At 38.2% G+C, this 26,491-nt stretch overlaps 1 long non-coding RNA gene and 1 pseudogene across 8 annotated transcripts in view; one reads left to right on the forward strand and one right to left on the reverse strand.

Annotated features, from left to right (window-relative positions):
* LOC109459344 (uncharacterized) overlaps positions 1 to 26,491 on the forward strand; it is a 144,382-nt gene that overhangs the window by 83,659 nt on the left and 34,232 nt on the right. For 6 of the 8 annotated variants that reach the window (XR_012491650.1, XR_012491646.1, XR_012491648.1 and 3 more), the window contains exon 2: positions 20,223 to 20,314. This is a non-coding gene — a long non-coding RNA (uncharacterized LOC109459344). Of the gene's footprint in view, positions 1 to 4,651; positions 4,761 to 20,222; positions 20,315 to 26,491 lie in introns of all 8 variants that reach the window. The other 2 variants (XR_012491647.1, XR_012491651.1) reach the window with 2 other exon arrangements.
* Positions 12,644 to 13,021, reverse strand: LOC109459339 (dynein light chain 1, cytoplasmic; annotated as a pseudogene).

Raw genomic sequence — 26,491 nt, forward strand, 5'->3', positions numbered from 1 at the left:
GTAGTTTCCTTTTTTTACTTTTATCTCCTATCTCATTCAACATTACCTGCACTATTCTACCATATTGATTTTCTAAAATATCACCCTTTCTTAGTAGATGACTTTACTTCCTATTTCACAAAAGCTATATCAAGCATGAATGCTCTTAACTTCCTACCCTTCCCCCACTTACATGAATTTCTCTGCATATGCTGTAACCTAGTCTCTTTTCCCTGTTTCAAGCAAAGAGGTTTCAAACACTGATGCTCCTAACCCAGCCACCTGTAATCTGGATCTCATTGCCTCTTACTGCCTCCAGGACCTGGGTCCATCAACTGTCTTTTTTCTTTTCTGTGCCGTTAGCCTTTTCCTCTCCTTCAGCTCCTTTTTAGCCCATAAATAAGCTCAAGTCTTTCTCAGCTTAAAAAAACAAAACAAAACTATAAATTGCATATCTCCAGCCATGACTCAGAATTTCTCCTTTCATTCACTCCCAGGTGTCTTGAAAGACTGTGTTCTATTTGCTTTTTCCATTTTCTTCCAAACCCTTACAGGTACTGGCCTCTACTTCTCTATTGAACTTACTCTATGAATACGGGGTCAGACAATTAAGTTCACGAACTCATCCTGGAAAAAGCACTCAATACCTGGTTGCTGAATATCACTACAGTCACCTTTGAAGCACTCCCCTTGGGAAGCTACACACCAACGTCAGCGCCTAGTCCACCCTTCAAAGCAATTTTGGAATTCTTTCTGGAATGGCCATCAGAGCTGTTGTTGTATTATCTTTGATGTCCTGAATGTCATCAAAATGTCTTCCTTTCCATACTTCCTTTATCTTCAGGTAAAGAAAGAAGTCATTGGGGGCCAGATCAGGTGAGTAGGGAGGGTGTTCCAATACAGTTATTTGTTTACTGGCTAAAAACTCCCTCACAGACAGTGCTGTGTGAGCTGGTGCATTGTCATGATGCAAGAGCCATGAATTGTTGGCGAAAAGTTCAGGTCTAACTTTTTCACGCAGCCTTTTCAGCACTTCCAAATAGTAAACTTGGTTAACTGTTTGTCCAGTTGGTACAAATTCATAACGAATAATCCCTCTGATATCAAAAAAGGTTAGCAACATCATTGCAACAAGTTTGCAAACTTAATTGTCAGACCTCGTGTTACCTGACACCCTTAGATGCCAAATCCAGTAGGCAGTTTTCATTACTGATTTATCTAACCTGCAACTTTGACACTGTTGGCCAAAATCTTTCTTTGCCTGGTTTCCATGAAATCATTTCTTCGAATTTTATAACCATTCCTTCTTTCTTTCCCTCTGCCCATATTCAGCTACTGGTGCAGCCCACTGATAGGTTCTTTGTGGTCTCTTCTCAGCCTAAAGTTGACGAGGTCTTCAGGGCAATGGCATCACCATCAGCTGGTAACTCCAAATCTCTCCCCTTTCCTCAGCTTTCTCCTGTTTGTTGGGCTCAGTTGCATACTGTACATGTCTATTTGGATGTACAGCATATTTTGTTATAATTCCCTTTCCCCAGAACAGTCCCTCTCACCCTGTTTTCCATACCTTAGTAAATAGTACTACCATCTGTCAATTATCCATATTAGAAACATAGAAAAGATTCTGTTTTCCTAATTAGGCATGAAGTCTTGTGCATTTTACTAAAAATAGCTCTTTGAGCCTATTTCCCTTATCTATCCTGCCTAGTTCTTTAGCAATTTAGCTAACAGTTCTTTAACTGTCCACTCACTCAAGTGAGACAGCACCATATTAAGACTCCTATACATTTTTTTTTGGCTATAAAACTGTCAGTGATGAATTCCAAGTCTTTTGTAAGAACATCTAGAAATTTAGGTCAGAAACTTTATTTTGTTAAATTTAGAATATAACAATGAGGTACCACTTCATCCCCACTAGAATGGCTATTATCAAAAAACAAAACAAAACCAGAAAATAACAAGTTTTGACAAGAATGAAGAGAAATTAGAAATTAGAAATTGTGCACTATTGGTAGGAATGTAAAATGGTGCCACCACTGCAGAAAACAGTAATGCTTCTAGCTCTCAGATAGCTACCATTTCTAGGTAGATATCCAAAAGAATTCAAAGCAGAAACTAGAACAGATATTTGCATACCCATGTTCATAGTAACATTATTCACAATGGCCAAAAGGTGGAAACAACCTAAATATTCATTGACAGATAAAGGCATATACAAATGTAGTATGTGTACATATACTACACACACAATGGAATATCATTCAGCTTTAAAAGTGAATGAAATTCTGATACATGCTACAACATAGATGAACTTTGAGGACATTATGCTAAGTGAAATAAGCCAGCGCAAAAGGACAAGTGTGTGATTCCACTTATATGTGGTATCTAGAATAGTCCAATTCATAGACAGAAAGTAGAATGGTGATTGCCAGGGGCTAAGAGGAAGGAATAACGTGGAGTTATTATTTAATGGGCACAGAGTTTCAATTTGGAATGATGAAAAAGTTCTAGAGATGGATAGTGTTGATGGTTGTGCAACAATGTGAATATACTTAATGCTATTGAACTTAAAAATGGTTAACTGATAAATTTTGTTCTACATATTTTACCACTGTCTTATTTAGCTCAGGCTGCCATAACAAAATACCATAGACTGGGTGGCTAAAACAAGAAACATTTATTTCTCACAGTTCTGGAGGCTGAGATATCCAAAGTTAAGGTGACAGCAGATTTGGTGTCTGGGGAGGTCCTGCTTTCTGGGTTATAGATGGCTGCCCTTTTGCTGTAGCCTCACATTGCTGAGAGAAAGATCACCCCTCTCCTTTCTCTTAGGAGGGCACTGATCCCATTCATGAGAGCTACTCTCTCATGACCTCCCAAAAGCCCCACCTCAAAATATGATTGCATTGGGGACTTAGGCTTCAACATGTGGAATTGGTGGGGGTGTGGAACACAAGCATTCAGTCCATAGCAAACACAATTTAAAAATCATTATATTTAGCATCTTTTTCAAAACTGTCATTCTTGAGAAGTCTTTGTTTAGAGTTCTAGAAGCATTTAGTTTGTCCTCCATGATACAAAGGGAGGTGTGAACTACCTGAAGCGAGGTCTCTTGTTAGAAAGATACAAGGAATTCATTCTAAAAGACAGTCAGAGGTGAATCACGAAGGGCACTTTGAAACTCCTGGGTAAAAAGAAATAGAGAACATTTATGGATGTGAGGGTGACCCCACTGCCATGTCTGTTCCTCTAGGGACTGCAGAATCCTTTCTCACTCCTCTATTTGTATCCCTCCAGAAGCTCAGCAGTAGAGTGTTTCCAGCTTGAACAGGACCCTTCCTACTTCTGTTAAAGCAAACAATACAATGCACGAGAAAACAAAATAGAACTATACTTAGGCAAAAAATAAAAAAAAGTTTTAAAAATACATGCATTTTTGGAGTAATTGTGAAGCAATCCAAAAGCTAAATAAAAGAGAAAAGCAACTCAGGATCAGAACAAAGCCTTTGGGAGCTCTAACAGGAAAATATGTGTATCATTGTTAAGTGCCAAAGTAAATACAGCGTGCAAACCCAAAACTGCTTATCTGTGTGGTTTCCATAGTGTCAGTATATATGCAAAGTTGGTTTGACTGCACTGAGAGCCATGAAAGGTCATGGAAGTAAAAACAAAAGTCAGACTGTCTGTGTGAACTTTTGGCAAGCAAGTGCCAGATTTCCTCAACATTTTCTCAGTTCTAGAGAAGTCAGCGAGAGGTGGCAGTAATGTTCTTTTCTCTCTCTCTCTCTCTCTCTCTCTCTCTCTCTCTCTCTCTCTCTTTCTCCTCTTTCTCTCTCTCTCACTCTCTCTCTTTCTTCACCCCACCTCCTTCTCTTTCTCTTATGAATTAAAGCATTATTTCCTTTGAGTCTCAGGAAATAGAATTCAAATTTATAGTGAAAGGGTACCAACGAAAGAGATGACCTGACCTGTTCCTTCTAATATATATTTATTTTCAAGAATAATTGCACCATAGTTAAAATGAAAGCTATTGTTTTTAAAAGTGACCTGCATTGGGGGGAAAAATAGGCACTGTCTTCAAATTTTTTTCCTCCTTGTCAAATCAAAATAACTTTAGATAAATGAATGACACAGGAATACCTGCTGTAGCAACATAGAATCAGGATGACAGAAATAGCATGTCACACATTTTTCTCAGTTGTACTACAGTTTTAGAGCACAGCTTAGGAGGCTACTGAAATGTTAGATGGGTATGGGTGACAAATTATATCTGTTGACAAAGTAGCTACACTCTGGGGGATGAATTTGCTTGGTATTTAGAAGTTTAAATAACAACTATATGTATGTTTTTATTATTTCTTTTAGAGTAGAAATGTTTGGAAATGAAGCAGCGAGTTAATTCTACAAGCTTGTATTGAATAATTACTCTATGCTGGACACTCTGCTAGGTACAGATGTGAATTATTTGAAGCTCACATCTGTTGGGTAACTTCCCCAAGGTCTCATTGCTAATAAATAACAGAACATAGGCCTTTGTAATTCTAAAGTCCAAGCTTTTAACTCCTATTCTATGTTACCTCGCAATTAGATTTGTTAAAAGGGCAAGGTTCTCGTTATATGTCCCTGTATTTGGTCTTCTTCCTTACATCTGACGCTCAGCCCTATGCCCTAGACCAGTTCCCGTCTCATCCGTCCTCTCCTGTGAACCAAGACAGTCAATAGGCCTGACCCCAAGTTCCGTATACCTACCGCTGCCGTTACTGTGATTACTACTGCCACAGGTAATAGTACTGTGTCTGTTATAATACTACTAATAATAACAATGATGATTGATAACATTCACGGAGTACTTACTATATGAATTGAACTGCCATGAACTCTGTCAGCCTTATTTAACTTAATACTTTAAATGGTGACTGAAGGTATGTGCTCTGGACCAGACCCCTCAGGAGTTAGATCCCAGTACCTTTATTCCGTAGTGGTGTGACTGTGGGCAAGTTGTTTAACTTGCCTGACTCTTGATTTCCTCATCTGGAAAATGGAAATAATAAAAGTATCTATCTAAGAGAGTTATTGGGAAAATTAAGTAACATAATTTAGAAAAATAGCATACCTAATAAATATTGACTACCTATTATTGCTGTTATTAATATAAATGGTACTAATAGTTTCATCCATTTGCAATATCCCTGCCATGTTCGTACAGCCCAGCAATGAAGGCTTTTGCTTTTGTTTCCCAATTTTTGATTCCAGTTCACTGCCTGAAACTGAAACCATACTTTGAACCCCAATCCAACTGGCTGGATCTTTAACACCCTGTGCTCTATTCCTGGGAACTGGATCTTGTCTCCTATCAGCTGCTGGCTGTGGTGCTACATACCACTCACTTCACTTCCAATGAAGCCAGGATGCTCTACCGCCTGATTTTTAATATCTCCATTGTTGTCATATCCCAGGCAAATTAGGCCCTTAGCTCTGTCTTGCATCAAACTCCAGTTTGACATGCTCTTTTGTTAACTCCAGTTTGAACTGCTGAGTGGTTTCCCAGTCCTGCTCAATTTTACCTACTTCTTGACCTTCCCTGCTAGCTATTTTGAAATCACACTTTGAGGTCAAACTCACCTAAGATAAAGAATGTAGCATTATAGTTTAGAGGACTCAATGATGAAATCACATAGTCTTGTTCTAAAAGAACTTATAATCTTTATAAAATAGAAAATACATAAAGCATAGCTTATATAACCCCTCGATCCCATTGGCCTTGCCTCCCTGCATTCCAGGCCATCAGCTACTCCTCAGAAGCTTCTATAATAGAACCTACTCTATGCCTCACATGGGGTCCACTGCCTGAAGCAGGCTAATTGCTTGTCTAAGAATACTAGCCTCTGCTTCGGTTATCACTATGTAGCCAGGTAACCAGCCATATGCACAGAATCTGTGGGTGCTTCTGACACTTGTGGGCTCAGATGAAACACCTCAACCCAGGGCATGAGATTTGGCTTCTGGATTAGATATTATATCCAGAAGAACAGGAGAATTAACTTCCTGTGGGGTCAATCTGAACCAGAGGGAGTCAAACAGAGCAATTCTCTCTCCTCACTCCCTCGCATCCAGTCTCAGGCACAATTTCTCAGTGTGACTGAGCAGGTCAGCCTTGCAAGTGATGGTCATAGTCTTTTCACGGCTTATTATGAAGCGGTGACCAGCAGAATAACCTGGGTTACTTCTTATCCTTCCCACACTCTTCCTTTTCCCTCACTGTCACTGTCTTGCAATTGTACCTCCCATACAAAGCTTAATAATTTAATCCATGCCTCAGGCTCTGTTTTTTAGGGATCCCAGGCCTAAATAAATATGAGTAGAACTATTAGGCGTATTCTGTTAAGTTTTCTACCAGAGTTATTAAAAACACTTTAGGAATCTAGAAGAGCAAGAAAAGATTAACTTAGCTAGATTTGAATAATACCAAAAATGGTTAATGTTTATTGACTTCTTGCTAAGGTCCATTGTCCTATGAAATTTACATGTATTATGATTTTCCTCATTTTACGTATAAATAAGCCCAAACATAGCAAAGTTAAATAACTCATTCACAGTCACACAGCCTATTAGTGGAGGAGCCAGGATTCAAATCCTGCTCTAAAGTCAATGCTCTTACCCATTATATTTTGAATAATTTTATGAAAACTACAGTGAAGGGAGGGGATCAAGATGAATGGACTCCAGAGCTCATAAATTTGAGACTCTTGAGCCAAAGAGTGAAAGGAGAGACATTAGGCTTGAGAGAAGAGAAGACATGGAAGAAGGAGAGATTCTTACATACCCCGGTGTTCTTTCTGGTCATTTTTCTCTGCATAAACCTCTCTCACCACAACTTCCCTTTCCCCCAGCACACATATCACCCTCACATAACTCAAATTGCTTTGCCTTCAGGGTTAGCATCTAATCCAGCATTTACCCTTCCACTAAAGTCTATTTTGCCTAACAGAAAAAATAATCACTTTGTTGATAAATCCTTTCATTCCACAATTAGAGATAAGAAGCTTAAAAATAGAAATATCTGAATCAGTTTTAGCTATAAATGATGATATCAAACTCTTTCCTGTTTTGATGGAGGAGGAGAGTTAGAAGGGGACAGAACAGCCTGGAGGCAGAGAATATGACTTTATCCAATTATACAATTTGTCCACAGTTCTGCACTATTCATTTTCATCTGAAAACAAGCAAAGGAAAGCTGGGCACAGCAGTCCTGTGGGAACATACACAGACAAATGATAATGGGGACTATGACCAGATAATACGCTTAAGCAGAGGTTTAATCCATGATAGAATATTTATTTTAAAATGGACAATTCTATATTGAAGGTCAACTGTATTAAACAAGGGAATTGTATCAGATACTAGCTATTATGGAACTGAATGAATATTATTGTTCAAATTTTGTTGCAACAAATGTTATTTGAAGAAAATCCTGTATACAATCTTAGTTGCAGGGGTTGGAGCCCACCATCCCTTGCAGGAGTCGAGGAATCGAACAGGCAACCTTGAGTTGAGCTGCCGCTGAGCTCCCGGGTGGCTCAGCGTGGGCTCTCAACCACAATGTTGCCGATTAGGTCCCTCGACTCCCCCAAGGGATGGTGGGCTGCGCCCCCTGCAACTAACAATGGCAACTGGACTTGGAGCTGAGCTGCGCCCTCCACAACTAAGACTGAAAGGACAACAACTTGACTTGGAAAAAGTCCTGGAAGTACACACTGTTCCCAATAAAGTCCTGTTCCCCTTCCCCAATAAAATCTTAAAAAAGAAAGAAAAAAAAAGAAAATCAGGTATAGAAGAAAATCTAAGCCTAGTCTTGGAATGATAGTCCATTGAGTTAAAATCATATTTGTTACACCATATTAGCCACATATGGATAGGATCTTAGAGTTCATTGTATAAGGTCTAGTCTACAGGTGTATAGGATAGTAATGAGGAAGATCAGTGAGAACTAGCAACCTTTGAAGTGAAAAATTACAATCCTCTGAAGTTCCCAAGCATTGCTTTTAAAATCAATTTCATCACATATATATTTAAAAATTTTTGATTTTCCTCACTTTGTACAGTCCCCTCATATGTCTTGGATGTTCCTACTTATGTCACCATTGAACAAAGTCATCAACTTGTTAGTGTTGTTGCCCAAGACAATGCATGTTGTTGCTATAGCAAAACAATAATCCCTGTCCTAATTAATCCTTTTACTTATATCCTGTTTCTCAAACACTTGGATATTTATTTGGTTACTTTAGTTAACCTAACAGTCAGAGAAAAAGCACAGGCTTGCGTTCTATGAGTGTCTTCTGTGAAACAAGAAGAACCTAATTCATGACTATTAAAAGCTCCCCATACTCCCATAATCTAATTAAAATGAAGTAGAGTCACACTTAGTAGCAACAAGAGATTAATATTTAATTTAAAGTAAGTCGTTTTAAATTGCATTTTTGTGTCTTCCATAGTCCACTGGAATCATTTTTATTCCAAAAATTTAATAATGTGAAATGTTAGTTTTTCTGTGGCTGCTATAAAAAATTAATCACAGAATTAGTGGTTTAAGACATGCAAATGGAAGACTAACTATACAAGTGTCACTGGGCCCTGCTACTCACTTGCTATATGATCCAGATCAAGGTCCTTGACTATGCTATGCTTCAATTTCCTTAGCTGACCATATAAGATTGTTGGAAGGATTAGGTATATTCATGAACATACAAATCATTGCTTTGCACATAGTAAGGGTTTACATATATTGCTTGGCACACAGTTAATTAATTATTTAGTTTTTTAAATGAAAGTTTATTGGGATGACAATTATTAGTGCAATTACATAGATTTCAGGTGTACAATTCTGTATTACAGCATCTATAAATCCCATTGTGTGTTCAACACCCAGAGTCAGTTCTTCCATCACCATATATTTGATCCCCCTAACCCTCATCTCCCACCCCCCACCCCCTTACCCTCTGGTAACCACTAAACTGTTGTCTGTGTCTATGAGTTTTTGTTTCTTTATTTTTTTGTCTTGTTCTTTGGTTGTTTTCAGTTTTATATACCACATACCAGTGAAATCATATGGTTCTCTACTTTTTCTGTCTGACTTATTTCACTCAGCATAATAATCTCAAGATCCATCCATGTTGTCACAAATAGTACTATTTCATCTTTTCTTATGGCAGAATAGTATTCCATGGTGTATATATACCACAACTTCTTTATTCAGTCATCCATCGAAGGACATTTTGGTTGTTTCCATGTCTTGGCCACCATAAATAAAGCTGCAGTGAACATTGGAGCATATATATCTTTACAGATAAATGTTTTCAGATTTTTTGAGTAGATACCCAGGAGAGGGATTTCTGGGTTATATGGTAATTCTATTCTTAACTTTTTGAGGAACCCCTACACTGCCTTCCACAGTAGCTGCACCAATCTGCATTCCCACCAAAAGTGTATGAGGGTTCCATTTTCTCCACAAACTCTCCAACATTTGTTATTATTTGTCTTGTTGATGACATAGTTAATTATTAACTATAATTATAAACACATAGTAAGTTTGTCTGTGCACACGTGTGTGTATCTGTGTGTGTATGTGTGCACATAAACATACATACACATATGGGTTGAACTTTCAGAAGATCCAGAGTAAATGTAGGCATTGAAATTGCAATGAAATAAGGAAAATAGGATTAGTACTCTTAATCAGAAGCAGCTTTTTTTTCTGAATGAAAAAGTGGACTTTTATTTGTTACGTTGACTTTAGTCCAAAAAACTGAAGGAATTATGCTTCCCAGTCTGTCCTTTTACTTTCTTTTTATTTTTCCTCTGTTTTTTTCCTTTGGTTCAATTGTTTTTTGGAATGTTTTTGGGATATTCAATATTATTTTATATTAATTTCAGGTGTATGAATTAGTGCTTAGAAATTTATGTAATTTACAAATTGATCCCTCTGACTAGTACCCACCTGGCAAGGTCTGACAATTACATTCACAAACTCATCCTAGAAAAAGTGTTCTATACCTCATTGCTGAATATCACTGTGGTCACCTTCAAAGTATTCTCTTTGGGAAGCTGTGCACCAATGCCAGTGCCTAGTCCACCCTTCAAAGCCATTTTGGAATTTTTTTTTTGGAATGGTCATCAGAGTTGTCGTCGTATTACCCATGATGTCCTGAATGTCATCAAAATGTCTTCCTTTCAATATGTCCTTTATTTTGGGGTAAAGAAAGAAGTAATTGGGGACCAGATCAGGTGAGTAGGGAGGGTGTTCCAATAAAGTTATTTGTTTACTGGCTAAAAACTCCCTTCCAGATAGTGGCATGGGAGCTAGTACATTGTCGCGATGCAAGAGCCATGAATTGTTGGCGAAAAGTTCAGATAGTTTTTGTCTAACTTTTTCAAGTTAGACAAAACCAGCCTTTTCAGCACTTCCAAATAGTAAACTTGGTTAACTGTTTGTCCAGTTGGTACAAATTCATAATGAATAATCCCTCTGATATCAAAAAAGTTTAGTAATATCATTTTAACTCTTGATTTAGACTGACGGAACTTTTTGGCTGGAGAGAAATGGCTGACTTCCATTGTGCACTTTGATGCTTTGTCAGGATCATGGTACACCCATGTATCATTACCAGTAATAACATGGCCCAAAATATTGTCTTACTTCTCCAAAAGGTCTTGGCAAACTTCGACTCTCCTTTGCTTTTGTTCATCGGTGAGCTCCTTCGGGACTGTTTTTGTACACACCTTTCTCAATGTCAAGATTTTCAGTTAAGATCTTCCTAACTGTTTCTTTATTGATGTTTACTTTGTCTGCTATGCTTCTCACAGTCAGCTGATGATTTTGATGCACAATTCGATAAGTTTTTGCAATGTTTACATCAGTTCTGCTTGGTACTGGCCTCCCTGACCTCTCTTCATCAGTGACACATTCTCTCCCTTCAGAAAACCGTTTAATCCATTTACACTGCTGTTTTCTTCATGGCATTATCTCCATAAACTTGGACTAACATGTCCCTGATTTCACTTCCACTCTTGCCAAGTTGAACAAGAAATTTAATGTTTGTTCATTGCTCTAATTCAAGCTCAGACATTCTCGTGATGGCACACAAAAACACGCAACAATAATGAATGCTACTCAGCAAGACACTGCCACAGATCGACATGAACACAGCTGTGAGACACTGATATACCAAGTTTATGAAACCTTACCGAGCTGTTCAGTGCTGCCAATGTAAGTATGTGGTGGCAAGTTCGAGAACGTAATTGTTAGACTCGTACATAGTTATTATCATATTATTGATTATATTCCTAATGCTTTACTTTACACCCCCATTACTATTTTATAACTACCAATTTGTATTTCTTAATCCTTCCCCCCTTTTCACCTTGCCCCCAACCCCCTTCCCATCTATCACCCCGATAGATCTAGTACCCATCTGATGCCATACAATTATTACATTATTGACTATATTCCTTATGCTATACCCTATATCCCCATGACTACTGTGTAACAACCTCTTTGTACTTATTAATTCCTTCACCTTTTCAACTCAACCCAATCCCACTCCCATCTGGCAATCATCAAACTTTTCTCTGTATCTATGAATTTGTTTCTGTTATGTTTGTTTATTTTTTTCTTTAGATTCCACATATAAGTGAAACCACATTGCATCTGTCTTTTGCTGTCTGACGTACTACACTCAACACAATATACTCCAGGTCCATCCATGCCACCGCAGATGGCAAGGATCCATTTCCTTCAATAGCCAAGCAATATTCCATTGTATATATGTACCACCTCCTCTTTATCCATTCATCTATTGATGGACACCCAGGCTGCCTCCACATCTTGGCCATTGTAGACAATGCTGCTTTGAACATATGGATGCACACATCCCCTCAAAGTAGCATTTTGGGTTTGTTCAGAAAAATATCCAGAAGTGGGATTATTTGGTCCTTCTTTGTCTCTTATTACAGTCTTTGTTTTAAAGTCCATTTTGTCTGGTATAAGTATTGCTACCCCAGCTTTTTTATTTGTTTGTTTGTTTCCATTTTCATGAAATATCTTTTGCAATCCCTTTACTTTTGGTCTGTGTATGTCTTTCAATCTGAAGTGAGTCTCCTGCAGGCAGCATATATAAGAGTGTTGTTTTCTTGGCCATTTGGCCCCCATATCTTTTGATTGGAGCATTTAATCTATTTACATTGAAAGTAATTGTTGATAGGTATGTAGTTATTGCCACTTTATTATTCATATTTAGAATTTTTTTTTCATCTTTAAGAAGTTCCTCTAACATTCCTTGTAATACTGGTTTGGTGGTGATGAATTCCTTTAGCTTTCTCATGTGTGAGAAGCTCTTTATCCTCCAATTGTAAATGATAGCATTGTTGGGTAGAGTAATCTTTTTTGTAGGTCCTTTCTTTTCATTACTTTGAATATTTCCTACCAATCCCTTCTGGCCTGCAAAGTTTCTGTTGAGAAATCAGCTGACAGTCTTACGGGAACCCCTTGTAGGTAATGAACTGCTTTTCTCATGCTATTTTGTTTGTTTGTTTGTTTTTCTGCTAATTGTTTTATAACCAAAACAAATGAGTACAGAGAAAGCCTTGTACAAAACACAAAGGTTCAAGATCAAGGTATTCCTTTAGGCAAAGCTGAAGATTTCAGCCTGTGGTATTTGGAATTTAGGCTGCAGTCCTTGTTTTTGGATGGATCACTGTGTGAGTAGCACAGTCCATGCTTCTCACCAGATTTGAACAGAAGAATGGCCACTTGGTCCAGGTAGAAGTAGATGAAATGTTTGGTTTCATGTGTCATGTGACTACCAAAGTTCCACCCCACGATGCAGTGCCAGGTGGGTTTGTACTTCTTGTCAAACTCCTTAATGTGGGCCACAATGTCCTTCTCTATGTTATATTTCTCCAACGCCTGAGTAGCACACTCCACTGAGTCCTATTGCATCTCCTCAGACATATGGGCAGTTTTGATCACCAGCTTTCTGTTGCACATGATTACAGTGGAGCAAGGGTTGGCCGACTGCAACGGTCTCCTGGGGGGAGGAGCTGGTGAGGCTCAGACCTGGCGGGAGAAGCCCTCTTGCTGTTTCTAAGATTCTTTCTTTGTCTTTAACCTTTGGCATTTTAATTATGATATGTCTTGGTGTGGGTCTCTTTGGGTTTATCTTGTTTGGGACTCTGTGTGCTTTCGGGGCTTGTATATCTGTTTCCTTCATCAGGTTAGGGAAGTTTTCTGTCATTATTTCTTCAAGTAGCTTTTCAATTCCTTGCACTCTCTCTTCTCCTTCTGGTACCCCTATATTATGCATGTTGGTATGCTTGACATTGTCCCAGAGACCCTTTATAGTATCCTCATATTTTTGGATTCTTTTTTCTTTTTGCTGTTCTGATTGGATGTTTTCTGCTACCTTATCTTCTAAATCACTGATTCAACCCTGTGCTTCATCTAATCTACAGTCAATTCCCTGTAATGTACTCTCCATTTTTGATATTGTATTATTTATTCCTGACTGGTTCTTTTTTGCTTGTTTTCTATCTCATTTTTGTGCTTCCTATCTCTTTGTTGAAGTTTTCCCTGAGATCATTAAACATTCTTATAACAAGTGTTTGGAACTCTGCGTCTGGTAAATTGCTTGTCTTCATTTTGTTTAGTTCTTTTTCTGGAGCTTTGTTCTGTTCTGTTATTTGGGACATGTTTCTTTGTCTCCCCATTTTGGCTGCCTCCCTGTATTTGTTTTTATGTGTTAGGTAGGGATGCTGTGCCTCTGGTCTTAGTAGAGTGGTCTTGTGTAGTAAGTGTGCTGTGGGACTTAGTGTCACAGTCTTCTGTATCACCTGAGCTGTGCACTCCATGTGTAACCCTCTTGTTGTAGTTGAGCCTTGGTTGCTATTTGCATGTCAATGGGAGGGATTGACCCTTTGCTCATTGGTTGTGAGAACTAGCTGTTACTACAGTGGAGGAGTTGTGATGCAGGGGCTGACCCTACAGAGCAGGATCTGTCTCAGCACGTCTCTGGTGCCTATCCAATCTTCCCCTTGTGTATGTCATCTTTGGAGACAGCTGGGTGATACTCCAGTTTGTTTTGAAGCTGGCCACTGCAGGCACCAGCCCCAAATTCAGCCACAGCCTGTGCCTCACCCAGGGCCACTGGGCAAGAGCCACAAAGAAATCCACCGATGTCCACTGCCTGTATAGTGCGTGGAAGTGCCTTAAGAGGCCATGCTGCCAACCAAGGCCAGCTACCTCTGGTGCCAGGCTTAGGGTTGCTCAGCCAGAGGTAGAGGACACATTCAAGCCAGATACTGCTTTTCTGGGGTCTGTGAACCTTTGAGAGGCACTAGGAAAGTCTGCAGCATGAGCCAAGGCAGGTGGCGTATAGACAAAAAGCACTGGAAGCAGCTTGGGTGTTCCTGAAAATTGGGTGAAAGGGTTTTCTCAGAATCACCAGGGTATGGCAAACAAGAATGGTGTCAGCTAGCTGGATGGAAACTGAAATATGGCGGCCCCTATGTCCACACACTGGGAAAGAGGAGGGCTTAACAGAGAAACAGTGGCTACTTCCAACTCCTCCGTCTGGGAGAAAGCTGCTCCTCCAGCTCTCGTCCTGAAGCCAGACAATTCAGTTCCCCTCCCATTTGTCCCTGTTGCCTCTCCAGCTATTGCCTCAGTGCTGGAGCTCAGAGCCAGTTTTTCCATCAGTGAGTAAGTCTGTGTGTGGTAAGAGGAGTGTCTGGGAGGGCAGCCACCCTCCATCTCACTCAGACACAACCTCCGCTGGTTTTTACAACCAGAAATTATGGGGACTTCTCTCACTGGCACTAGAACCCTGGACTGGGGAGCCGGGTGTAGGGCTGGGAACCCTTGCTTCTCCAGGGGCAACCTCCACAGTCAAGATATCCCTCCTGATTTTTAATCATCACACGTGGGTGTGGAACCAGCTCGTTCTCTGTCTCTGCCCCTCCTACCAGTCTTGAGGTGGTATCTTTTGTATACCCTTAGTCGTAAGGCTTTGCTTCAGCAAGATTTCAGGTGATTCTTGATGATGGTTGTTTTGTAGTTTAGTTGTAATTTTGATGTGGTCATGAGAGAAGGTAAGCACAGTGTTTACCTATTCTGCCATCTTGACCGGAACTATCCTTTTACATTTTTATAGCTTGGAGAGGCTTATTTAATTTATAATAACTTATTTTCTAGAGTGAAATAATGTATCCAACTTTTGTAACTCTGTATATAAATGGTTGCTTTGGTTTATTTCAACAATAATAATAATAATGATATCTGTCATGTGTAAAATACCTGTGTGGCAGGCAATTTTAGGCACTTTACTCTGATTTTGTCATGTATCCTTGCAACAAGTCTATGAAGTAAATATCATTATTCCTATTTTAAAAATAAGAAAATGGAGGTAGAGAGAATTAAAGACACTATCCAGGTCATATGACTAAAAAATACAGAGCCAGAATTCCATCCCAAGCCCTGCCTTTCCCACCATGCTTTTCTTCCTCTCTTGCAGTGTAGGACCCTGGGCTGCTTTGTGAGGAGAGCTTGAAACTGCCCTGAGGTCAACACTTGGTTCCCTTCTACTAGTAGCTACCAAATATGGCCAATGATTAGACCTCTGGGGACCAAAATGTCTATCAACACATCAATGGGTAAACAGAGTGTGGTATACCCATACAATGGAATATTTGGACATAAAAAGTAATGAAGTGCTAACACATGCTACAACTTGGATGGATCTTGAAACATTATGTTAAGGAAAAGAAACCAGTCATAAAAGATCACATATGTGTGATTCCATTCTTATGAAAATCAAGAATAGGGAAATCTATAGAATCAGAAATGGTATCTCAGAGCTGAAAGGGGGGGCATGACAGGATAGTAGCTCAATAGTGTGGGGTTTCTTTTGAGATGATAAAAATGGTCTAATGTTGACACTGATAATGGCTGTAAATATCTATGAACATGCTAAAAATAATTGAAGTGTATGCTTTAAATGGATGAATTGTATAGTATGCAAATTATATAATAATAAAGCTGTTTTTTAAAAAATCATCTGGGGAATTTTTTTAAAATTCTGATTCCCAGCTATTGCCTCATCCTACCTCTATTTCAACTCCACTTCTCGACTTCAATTCAATAAATGTGGGTTGGTTCTCTGAAAATATGTATTTTTTCAAAGATGCCTTGAATGATTCTAGTGATAATCTATGTTTGACTATATCACTGTTTTAGATGGGTTACACTAGCCAATAAGTAACCCAGAACTAGGCCAAAGTCGTTATAATCCAGAATTCCAAGGTAGACCTGGCTTTTTATAACCAACATGATTTTCAGGGTGGCTGGTAGAATACCCAGTAGCTCAGGGTAGGCCAAAGTCACTGAATACCAAATACCACAAAGTTTGCTTGGGCACTTTTTGTCCAAGAGTAAAGTAACATCCAATAATGTTGTTTTATCAAAGAATGTTGTTTTATCAAAACATCTTGAGAGTCCTGTACAGCAAATTTTTTACTTCTTACACAATTTTAGCGATCTTCTTTTCTCCATTATAAATAAGTTCTTCTCAGTTGCTTTAAAAAAGAAAAAACAACAAGTTGGTTATAGAGTACACTGTTTCTAAGGGGTGGAGATGAGAAGTAAAAAATTTTATTTAGTATAGAGAAAACATATTAATCCCAGGAGAAGGAAGTATAAGTGTGAAGAATAGTAATTGGAAACCATATTTAAATTGGACTTGGGAGGGCCTGTAGGGGGAGCTCTCACACCCTACCACTCATTGTCAATTACTCCAAATAGGAAGAGACTACTTTGCACCTCAAACAGGAAGATCTTTTTCTACTCTATTACTCCAGCAGAAAGAAAGTAGGATCTTCTCCTTGCCCAACAACTTCTCAGCCAATGAAAGAATGTTACAACTCAGCCAATGAAAAGCTACCATACTTCAAACTCCCAGTTTCCTCCAATGGACTCTTTGTTTAGAACAGCCCTCTGAACCCCTTCTTTCCCTATAAAAGAAAGTTTTTCTCCTTTGGTCTCTTGACTTGCATGTGATTTGACGTTAAACTGCGTGTCCTGAATTGCAATTCTCTGTTTTCTTGAATAAATCTATTTTGCTGAAGAAATATCTGGCTATTTGTTTAAGGTCAACATAAGAAAGAAGTAATGGATGAAAGTTCAGTGTCTGAAGTTTTACATTTTAATGATAGGTTAGCTGAATGACCAGAAAATGTATTTAAGGTATTGACACTAATCTGGAAGGGGATGAAATAAACGAGCTTTTAAACTAATGTTTAACCATATTGCATGATTACAAATATTTAACCAGGTGCATTTTGTGGAGAGTGCGGGAGAGTTCTATTCATTGGGCCTCTAAAGAGAAGACTATAGTTTACTATTTCTAAAATTACAAATGCATTTTAGTTTCTTTAGAGTGTGATATACCTTGCTCACTAAACAGCATTTCCTCTTAGTAGAGGTCCAATGCCCTAATTTGATCTTCTGGCAAATTAAATACAATTATGCAAACTACTAGGATTTGGGCATAATTTAATTAACATGGTACATCTGAAGAAGATAATAATTTCCCTGGTTAAAAACTAGATTTATTTCATGTTTGAGCTATGTTTTAGAAAACCATTGTACTATAGAAGCAAGATTTCATTATCTTATGTGTTCTATTTGCTCAGTTCCATAATGGACTTGTTTAGAAAAATAAAGCCAAAATTGGAATCTTCAAATAATAACATATTTTTTTCAGGAATTTAAAATTACGAAACAGGATTTTTCCATGAAACTAAGAAAAGGATTCAATTGGCAATGATTGTTTTTTACTAATAAATTGCAAATATAACACTATTATATTTTTTCTCTTTACATAGGTATAATCAATGTCAAATATGATTTAATGGAGATAATTCTATTCATTTTAACATAAAAATTTAGGAGTTAAAATTGACCTGGATCAAATGCATACCAATAAATTCCAATCACAAACTTTCTGAATGATATTTATAATCGTGAGGTCGAGTGAACTCTTTTTAAATATGTGAATCCCATTAGCATTAATCAGTACTACATGTATGCACTGAGCAGAAATCCAGATTTTTTTTTTTAGAGCCCCTTTCCAAGGAAACTAAAGAAATTATTCTCTCATACAAAGAAAAGAGAAGCTTTTTTCTTTTTTCCTACAGAAGTGAATTTCACATGTAAGAGAAGTTTTGGCTTAATAGCATTGACCATTCGTCTTCTATACAAAGCAAATGTACATGCTGTACCAAGCCTGCACTGTGGAACTGTCATTTCCGAGTGTGTGAACATAGTCTTTGCTCATTTGTTCCTTAGCTTCTTGGGGAGACTGCCAACAAGCATGCCAGCTCTCAAGCAGTATTCTGCAAAGATTTCCAGCCCACAAGGATCTGGACTTTTTTTCATAAGTAATATTAGTGTCATAAAGGCCCCTAAACAGCTGTTGGAGGGTAACAACTTTTAGAAAGCAGTAGCCTGTATTAGCTCTTTGTTTTATTTTAGCAGAGAAATGCTATAATAGTTTGGTGGATACAGAAAAAAGTTTCTATTAAGAATTCTAATGTATTTTTCCTAACCTGCTTGTAAGCATGTCGTGACAAGTATATTCCTGGGAAATAAAGTAGTGTGAGCGATATTTTGTTGTGAGCACATGTAAAGGTGCTAAATAATAAGCACAATTCTAAATGATGTTTCTAGCTGTTTTTATTATGCGTAGAACTTCCCCTCCTGGCCCCTGGGATGGGGAGAGAGACACAGAGTCACAGCAAGGCGATGGGAGTGAGGTGGTTAGTAATTCATATATACGTGTAGATTTTTTTAATCAAATATTAATAAAATGTAACCATTGAACACACAATGTGAAATATAGATGATGTATTACAGAATTGTACACTTGAAACCTATGTAAATTTATTAACCATTGTCACCCCAATAGACTTGAATTTTAAAAAAATGCAACCACTGTTATGTAAGAGGGGAGGGCCCTCAAACTTTTATACTAAAAACAAAAATAAATCGCTTCATATCTTGAATTTGCTTCAAAATATTCTGGCTGAATGAGCAGGACTATAGATTGGTCCTTCGTTGATAGTTGTCAAAGCTGGATGATGGATACGTGGAGATTTAGTATAGTCTTCCCTTTAATTTTGTGTTTTTGAAATTTTCCCTTATAATAAGCTTAACAATTATTATATTCAAATAGGTTGGCAACCACAATTTTATATTAAATTTTCAAGTACATTTGCTTCAAAAAATTCTTCCATTTCTTGCCTGATACGCATAATGACTTGACCAGTAGGTTTTAGGTGTAGTCATATCGTAGAAGAATCAGGCAGACAAATGTAGTAGATGTTGGGCTGCTCAAGCAGTGAAGTTGTTAAAAGCAAAGATTAAAATGAATTACTAATGACTACAGAAGAGACACATTGTCAATCACTGATTTACTATAGGAGTATCCAGACCTACTTATTTTACGCTTAATCTAATCTTTATTTCACACCAAGAATTAAAAAGGGAAAACATAGCATCCATTAACCTATAATGGCTTATAGCATGTTTTGGTTGAGACAAATTAAAAATTCAAATGCATTTCTCATAGTTACTTGTTATGCCCTTTTTGCTCCCTCTCTTCTCTTTCCCTGTTCTCTGTGTTCCTCTAATGCTGTTCTATTTACCCTACGTTTGAAGATAATTACCTATTTCAAAATTTAAATGGCAAACACAAATTAAAATGCATCCTTTTGGTCTGTTATTCACAACCAATCCATCTTTGGCCACAGTTTTACTTTCTTTAGCCTTGGCAAGTGATTCAGAACTACGTTTCCTTCTTTTCATTCTGATGCTGAGTGATTGTTTGGTGCTGATATGACATTGGCTTTTCCCATAATTTAGCTGAGAGTGTTTTACACTAGGGAGTTTCAATATGTTTAAATTGTAAAACTTCTTCCGAGCATTTTTATAACAGAACTCCATGTTCTAATCGATTCAGCAAAATTGTTTTTAATACTCTTCTCCTGGAATTTTTTCATTAAAAATCAGTTCCATTTTAACTTGGATGGTTTATTGCCACTTTGCCTCAAAGAGAGATTAAATCATGCAGAAAAATTGTCATTTCCTGTTTGATGTGCTGTTGTTCCTATGTACAATCTCCATCTTTTTTATTTAGGTAGATGCCATTCCATGGGGCTAAGTAACTTCCTGATTAGTCATTAGGAGAAACTACTGGAAAACTGTGGTATAATCCCATATGTCAGCCAGGTGAGTAATGACGGGGGTCAAGGATTATGTGATTGTGAGTATGTGTGTTCCTGTATAATATGCAAGAAAGTTATCATTTATCATAGTGCGGCTTATCACTACCAATCACACAAAAGTATGTGGTTATTTTACATCAGCTTCCCACAGTCACATTTCTTGCCTGATATGCATAATGACTTGGCCAGTAGGTTTTAGATGTAGTCGTGGAAGAATCAGGCAGACAACTGTAGGAGATGTTGGCTGAGACACAAATATTTCAGTAGGTTATGTTTGCTTTAGTAATGAATTGCTATGATTCTGTACTCTCAGCATATGATCTACTTCTGCAGAATTTTTAGAAATATCTGCATTTCTTATACAAATATTAGACATAGTAATGTATTTCTGTAGCATAGTGGTCTTTAAACTTTCCTGTTTACATACAGCCTAATAGAATTTTGAAAAAGCACGTGTCTCTCTGACACATTGTTACAGCTGAAAAATTTTATTTTAAGTGTAAATAGTTGCAGAGGATGCAATTTCTCTCACGTTGTATATATTCTACTTAAAAATAAAATTGCTATACCACTGTTTTAATAGTAACTAATGTGATATAAATATGATAGCAATTTAATACCTCAACCATCTATTTGAAAAATAATTGGTATGCTTTCTTTATAGATATTTTTATCATTTTTTCCCCTAAACTCATATTTCCATTCCACTTCACCCATGGAATTTTGTTCTAATATAATTTATGCTTATGCTTGAACATCTTTTGTTGATGACCTTATCATGTTTCACTTCAAGAAAAATAGTTTTTACGAATTGAAATTTTAAAAAATTTAAAATTTTCTATAATCATGAAGCCCAAACTGCTTTTGGAATCAGTCAGGCACCATCATAATTATTATTATTCTACAGTTGATCAAAAATTTTCTTACTATTTGACTTAAAAGTAAATGTGATTTTATAAGACCTATATCTCAATGAGATTAATATGAGGTGAATTAGGCTTATAATTTTTTAAAATTCTACTATTTTTGCTTTTCTTTGGGGGCTTTTGTTCTGTTTTACAATTAGTTTGTGTATCTCTTTTTGTTTTTTGACATTCAATATTATTTTATATTAATTTCAGGTGCACAGCAGAATGGTTAAACATTTATATAATTTAAGATGTGATCTCTGTGACTTGTCTAGTACCCACCTGGCACTATACATAGTTATTACAGTATTATTGACTATATTCCCTATGTTTTACATCCCCATGACTATTTTGTAACTACCAATTTGTACTTCTTAACCCCTTCACCTTTTTTACCCTGGCCCCAATCCCCCTCCCATCTATCACTCCAATAAATCTAGTACCTATATGATACCATATATACTTATACCATATATGATATTATCTGATACCATATATACTTACAATATTACTCACTATATTCCTTATGCTATATCCTACATCCCTATGACTACTGTGTAACAACCAATTTATATTTATTAATTCCTTCCCCCTTTCACCCAACTCCTCAACACCCCTTCATCTGGCAACAATCAAAATGTTCTCAGTATTGATGAGTTTGTTTCTGTTTTATTTGTTTACTTATTTTGTTCTTTAGATTCAACATATAAGCAAAATCACATGGCACCTGTCTGACATACTCCACTGAGCACAATAATAGCCAGGTTAATCCATGTTGCTGCAGATGGCAGAATACATTCCCTTCCATGGCTGAGCAATATTCCACTGTATGTACTTGTATTTACCACCTACTTTTTATCCATTCATCCATCGACAGACACTCAGGCTGCCTCCACATCTTGGCCTTTATAAACAATACTGCAATGAACGTATGAATGCACACATCCCCTCAAAGTAGAGTTTTGGGGTTCTTCAGATAAATACCCAGAAGTGGGATTACTAGGTCCTTCTTTGTCTCTTTTTATAGTCTTTGTTTTGAAGTCTATTTTGTTTGGTATAAGTATTACAACCCCAGCTTTTTTTTCTTTCCAGGAAATATCTTTTTCCATCCCTTTACTTTCAGTCTGTGTGTGTCTTTCAATCTGTGGTGAGTCTCTTGTAGGCAGCATATGTAAGGGTTTTGTTTTCATATCTATTCAGCTACTTTGTGTCTTTTGATTGGAGTATTTAATCCATTTACATTTAAAATAATTATTGATGGATATGAAGCTATTGCCATTTTATTATTCATATTTTAATGAATAATAACATATGAATGTTTTATTCTTAAAGCAGTCCCTCTAACATTTCTTGTAATACTGGTTTGGTGATGATGAACTCCTTTTACTTTTTCTTGGGTGAGACACTCTTTATCAGTCCTTCGATTCTAAATGATAACTTTGCTGGGTAGAGTAATCTTGGTTGCAGGTCATTGGTTTTCATCACTTTGAATATTTCCTGCCAATCCCTTCTGGCCTGTAGAGAGCCTATGGAGAAATCAGCTGACAGTCTTATGGGAACTCCCTTATAGGTAATTAACTGCTTTTCTCTTTCTGCTTTTAAGAGTCTCTTTTTGTCTTCAACCTTTGACATTTTAATTATGATTTGTCTCGGTGTGGACCTCTTTGGGTTCCTGTTGTTTGGGACTCTCTTCACTTCCTGGGTTTGTATGTTTATTTCCTCCACCAGGTTAGAGAAGTTTTCTGTCATTATTTCTTTAAATAGGTTTTCAATTCCTTGCTTTCTTCTCCTTCCAGTACCTTTATGATACAAATGTTGGTACACTTGATGTTGTTTCAGAGGCCCATTAACTCTCCTCATTTTTTGGATTCCTTTTCTTTTTACTGCTCTTATTGAGTATTTTCTGCTTATCTTCCTTATCTTCCAAATCACTGATTTGATCCTCTGCTTCATTTAATCTACTGTTAATTTCCTCGAATGTATTTTTTCATTTCAGTTATTACATTCATCATTTCTGACTGGTTGTTTTTTATATTTCTATCGCTATTTTCATGTTGCCTATCTCTTTGTTGAAGTTCTCCCTGAGGTCATTAAGCATCCTTATAGCCAATGTTTTGAATTATGCATCTGGTTGATTGATTGTCTCCATTTTGCTTAATTCTTTTTATGGAGTTTTGCCCTATTCTTTCATTTGGGACTTGTTTCTTTGTCTCCCATTTTGGCTGCCTCCCTGTGTTTGTTTCTATGTATTGGGTAGGGCTGTTATATTTCCCGATCTTAGTAGAGTGGCCTTATGTAGTAGGTGTCTTGTGGGGGCCCAGTGGCACAGTCTCCCTGGTCACCTGAACCAGATGCTCTAGATATATCCCTTGTGTGGATTGTGTGTGCCCCCCTGTTGTAGTTGAGTCTTGGTTGCTGTTTACACATCAATGGGAACGATTGATCCTCAGGCTGCTTGGTTGTGAGGACTGGCCATGACTACAGTGGAGGGACTGACCCTATGGAGCAGGATTTGCTTTAGCAGAGCTCTGGTGTCTGACAAATCTGCCCTTGGTGTCATTTTTGGAGGCAGCCAGGTGATGCTTTGGCTCAGACTGAAGCGTGCCATCAGGCATGCCAGCCCTGGGGCTTCCTTGGAGGGATCCTGCCATAAGCCAAGTTTTTCTACACCCTCTGCTTCACCCAAGGCCTCCTGGCAGGAGCCATAAAGCAATCCTCAGATGACTGTCACCCATACTGGGCTTTGAAGAAACTCAAGAGTCCAAGCCACAGACTGAGGCTGGCTGCTACTAGTGCTGGTCTTGGGGCTACTTAGCAAGAGTTATGGGACATGCCAATGCCAGATGCTGCTTTCTGGGGGTCTGTGAACCTTTGAGAGATTTTAGGAACGTTCACAGCATGAGCCAAGACATGCCATTTGTATGCAAAAGCTACTGGAAGCAGCTTGGATGTGCCCAAAAGTTGGGTTGGGCAGAGTCTGGAGGAATCACCAGGGTGGGGCAAACAATGTTAGCCAGTTGATGGAGACTCAGCTATGGTAACTGTCTGAATCTGCATACCTGGAGGGGGAGGGCTCAACAAAGAAACAATAGCTTCTGCCAGCATTTCTCTCTGGGAGAAAGTTTCCCCTCCAGCCCTTACTCTGAAACCAGACAATTCAGTTCCTCCCCATATGTCCCTGGTGACTTTCGAGTTGCTGTCCCAGTGTGGGAGCTCAGAGTGAGTGGATCTGTCAGCAATAAGTCAGTGCGCTGGCCCTGGGACTCTAGCCACCCTCCATCTCACTCAGCCACAATCTCCACTGGTTTTCACAGTCAGAAGTTATGGGAATTTCTCTCCCTGGCACTGGAACCCTGGGCTGGGGAACCTGGTGTGGGGCTGGGACCCCTGAGAACAGGGGTGGGGGAATCTGCACAGCCAAGATATCCCTCCTGCTTTTTAGCTGTCACCTGTGGTGTGGGACCAGCCTATTCCATGTCTCTGCCTGTCCTGCAGTCTCAAGGTGGCTGTCCTCAGTTGTAGAACTTCTGTTCATCTAGACTTCAGGCTATTCTCAATGATGGCTTTTCTGTAGTTAAGTTGTAACTGATTTGGTCTTGAGAGGAGGTGAGCACAGCAGTTACCCACTTCACCATTTGACTGGAAATTTCTAGTTTGTGTATCCCTTGATGAGTAGGTATTGCTTATTGCTGGATAACACAGGTTCAGCATCAACAAAATTTCTAGTGCATATTGTAAGCCTTTTTCATATGCCTAAATAGAAAGCCCTGGAAGGAGAACTTTCTGTGTTTTAGAATGAAAATTTACTTAAACCCTTTCCATTACTTTTGAGTCATATACCCCAAATCACTTTGCAATGTTTCATTAAAAAAGTAATTTGGAGACTTATCAGTGGACAACTTAATGAGCTTTCATAGATGGCCACTACTTCCCACTACCTTTGTTCTAGGACCTCTTAAGCGAGAAACTGAGATCTCCAAAAATTCACTGAGACCTACCTCGCAGATCCAATTGTCCTTTTAGCCTGAGCGCAGTTCTGATTACTGCTGCTTCTCTGCCTAGCCAGTCAACAGGTGGTCAGCAGGTAATATTCCCATAGGTTGGCTCCTCTAGCTGGGGAAGCAGGCTTGCATCCTGACAGAGCCACCACAGCTTCTGGGTGACTGTGTGAGTGTAGGCCAAGCCCCAGATGCTGCTTCTACAATGGAGTCACTTTCTTTTGTCCTATCATCATCTGTAAAATGTGGATACAATATATACTTCATAGGACTGAGTCAAGGCTCAGTAGATATGACAAGTATGAAGCTTCTTGGGAAACTTAAAAATGCTACACGAATATTAGTTGCTCCATGTTGAGGGTATTTGAACATCATCTGTCCCAACCCTTTTGGCCTCTTCACTAGATAAACTGAGTCTGCTTCAGAGCATGATGCTAAGAAACATACAAAAATGTAGTCCACCTATTTGGACCAGCTGCTGCATCTTGTTCTCTGAACATTTCCCTTCCCAGCAAGAGTATCATTAACCACTTTAGGCCCCCCTTGCTTTGATGAACCTTTGGCCCTCAAGAGGTACTTGTCCAGCAGTCTCTCCTTTAGATTATACTCTTATTCCACACATGATATGGCGCTGGGCAAGAGGTGCTCCTGTCTTCTTCCTCGGTCTCTGTAGCCTGAGCGAATCCCAGGTAACCCTTCACTGGAGAAGGCAGATGAGGTAAATACGTACACAATCAAAGATGCAGTATAAAAGGGAATTTAAGTAAATTAGCCTGTTCAGTAAGTACACTAGATAAAATTAAGGCTCTAAAATAAGAAAGCTTATGGAGAAGTGACTAAAGGAATTTAACAACCAGTTGTGTGCAACTTTCTTTGGGCATTAATGGTTTTTGATTCAAGTAAAAATATCAGTTTAACAATATTTCCATGGTGAAGAAATAGACAAAGGATTAAATAATTCTTAACAGAGCCGTTCCTGTATCTTTTACTATTTTTTCTTTCTTATTTCAACATTTATTTTGATTAACTGGCCAGAATTTCACCTCAGATTGATGCTACATAGTAACTGTTGCAGTAAATTCAGTTGTGTGATATTTATTAGAAAATCCTTTCCAAACTCCAGGGTCAATCAGTTTGTACCTTGAAGATAGGATTTGATGCCATTTAATACTGGATATCTTGATGTGAAGGTTGGGAAAAGGTTACTGAGTCAGTTGACATTTACTGTGTACCCACTCAGAGTGAGACACTGTAGTATTTATTACCTATAAGACA

Source organism: Rhinolophus sinicus, linkage group LG14 (assembly GCF_036562045.2).
Source record: "Rhinolophus sinicus isolate RSC01 linkage group LG14, ASM3656204v1, whole genome shotgun sequence".
In the NCBI taxonomy this organism is placed as follows: Eukaryota; Metazoa; Chordata; class Mammalia; order Chiroptera; family Rhinolophidae; genus Rhinolophus; species Rhinolophus sinicus.